Genomic DNA, 2,897 nt, shown 5'->3' with positions numbered 1-2,897 from the left:
CAACCACGGAGAATATTTTTTGTTTGTGAAAATAAATTATGATCATTTGAAATCTCGACATATCTCCGCGAGTGCTTATAAGGAATTTAGTGAGTCAAACACCTCCTCCTCAAGACTACTCTGCATTACTTTATTTTTATTTTTTCGAAACTTTTTTGGAACGCAAGAGTAGCCGTTACACACCTACTTCATTGTTTCACATGTTTATGAAAGAATCATACAGTCACCAAAAATGTATAAAAGTGAGTCAACTTAAAAAAGAGCAAAAAGTTCCCTCTTTGTTCAATGATCAATAACGTGACTAATGAATTGTACAATAATAAACATGTAGGGTTTCATGAATATTTCCCCAATTGATACAAAATATGAAATCTTATGTAATCTTTAAAGTATGAATTTTGAATACACTTTTTGTACTGGACCTCATTCCATTGTGGAGTCAAGTTACAGTAAAATGGCAGATCTCTCATACTGAATATTAGATATGCAATGTACACATATTTATGAAAAAAATCTTATGTGATAAAATAATGAATATAGGTACAGTATATAAAATCCATCATTTGGTAATTTTATTCAATGTATGTATGTATGTATATATATATATATACATAAGTATATATATGCATATATATGTATATATATACATATATATGTGCACATATATGTGTGTGCACATATATGTACATATATTAAGATTAAAGATACAAATGATTGTCACACACATATATGTACATATATATATATATATGTACATATATATATGCGCATATATATATATGCATATATATGTATATATATACATATATATGTGCACATATATGTGTGTGCACATATATGTACATATATTAAGATTAAAGATACAAATGATTGTCACACACATATATGTACATATATATATATATATGTACATATATATATGCGCATATATATAGATGTATATGTATATATATATATATATATATACATACGTATATATGTACATATATATATGCACATATATATATATATATATATATATATATATATATATATATATATATATATATATATATATATATATATATATATACACTATATTGCCAAAAGTATTTGGCCACCTGCCTTGACTCAAATATGAAATTGAAGTGCCATCCCATTCCTAACCCATAGGGTTCAATATGATGTGGGTCCACCTTTTGCAGCTATTACAGCTTCAACTCTTTTGGGAAGGCTGTCCACAAGGTTGCGGAGTGTGTTTATAGGAATTTTTGACCATTCTTCCAAAAGTGCATTGGTGAAGTCACACACTGATGTTGGTCGAGAAGGCCTGGCTCTCAGTCTCCGTTTTAATTTATACCAAAGGTGTTCTATCGGGTTCAGGTCAGGACTCTGTGCAGGCCAGTCAAGTTCATCCACACCAGACTCTGTCATCCATGTCTTTATGGACTTTGCTTTGTGCACTGGTGCACAGTCATGTTGGAAGAGTAAAAGGCCCACGCCAAACTGTTCCCACAAGGTCGGGAGCATGGAATTGTCCAAAATGTTTTGGTATCCTGGAGCATTCAAAGTTCCTTTCACTGGAACTAAGGGGTCAAGCCCAACTCCTGAACAACAACCCCACACCATAATTCCTCCTCCACCAAATTTCACACTCAGCACAATGCAGTCCGAAATGTAGCGTTCTCCTGGCAACCTCCAAACCCAGACTCGTCCATCAGATTGCCTGATGGAAAAGCGTGATTCATCACTCTAGAGAACGCGTCTCCACTGCTTTAGAGTCCAGTGGCGACATGCTTTACACCACTGCATTTGACGCTTTGCATTATAATGTGTGATCTATGGCTTAGATGCAGCTGCTCGGCCATGGAAACCCATTCCATGAAGCTCTCTGCGTACTGTACGTGGGCTAATTGGAAGGTCACATGAAGTTTGGAGCTCTTTGCACTATGCGCTTCAGCATCCGCTGACCCCTCTGTCAGTTTACGTGGCCTACCACTTCGTGGCTGAGTTTCTGTTGTTCCCAAACTCTTCCATTTTCTTATAATAAAGCCGACAGTTGACTTTGGAATATTTAGGAATGAGGAAATTCCACGACTGGGTTTGTTGCACAGGTGGTATCCTATGACAGTTCCACGCTGGAAATCACTGACTTCCTGAGAGCGGCCCATTCTTTCATAAATGTTTATAGAAACAGTCTCCATGCCTAAGTGCTGGATTTTATACACCTGTGGCCGGGCCAAGTGATTAGGACACCTGATTCTGATCATTTGGATGGGTGGCCAAATACTTTTGACAATATAGTGTATATATATATATATATATATATATATATATATATATATATATATATATATATATATATATATATATATATATATATATGTATATATATATATATATATATATATTTATGTATATATATACATATATATATTTATGTATATTTATGTATATACATATGTATATATATATGTACATACATATATATACAGTATATATACATACATATATATATACATGTGTATATATATATACATATGTGTATATATATATATGTATATATATATACATACACATATGTATATGCATACATATATACCTATATATATACATGCATATACATATATATATATATCAATAAATTACATTATAAATATTTAATTGACTTTATACAAGATAAATGCATTTTATACAGCCTTTATTATTGTATTTATTTATTTTATACTTTAATGCATTGCTTATATAAATTGTAAATACAGAAAATATTGTGTGTATATATAAACATCCATCCATCCATCCATCTTCTTCCGCTTATCCGAGGTCGGGTCGCGGGGGCAGCAGCCTAAGCAGGTGTATTTTTAAATTTTGAATATATGTAATATAAATTGATAATATAAATATTACATTTGAAATAA

The sequence above is a fragment of the Entelurus aequoreus genome, linkage group LG01, assembly GCF_033978785.1.
Source record: "Entelurus aequoreus isolate RoL-2023_Sb linkage group LG01, RoL_Eaeq_v1.1, whole genome shotgun sequence".
NCBI classification, from domain to species: domain Eukaryota; kingdom Metazoa; phylum Chordata; class Actinopteri; order Syngnathiformes; family Syngnathidae; genus Entelurus; species Entelurus aequoreus.
Note: the sequence above shows the minus strand (reverse complement) of the source record.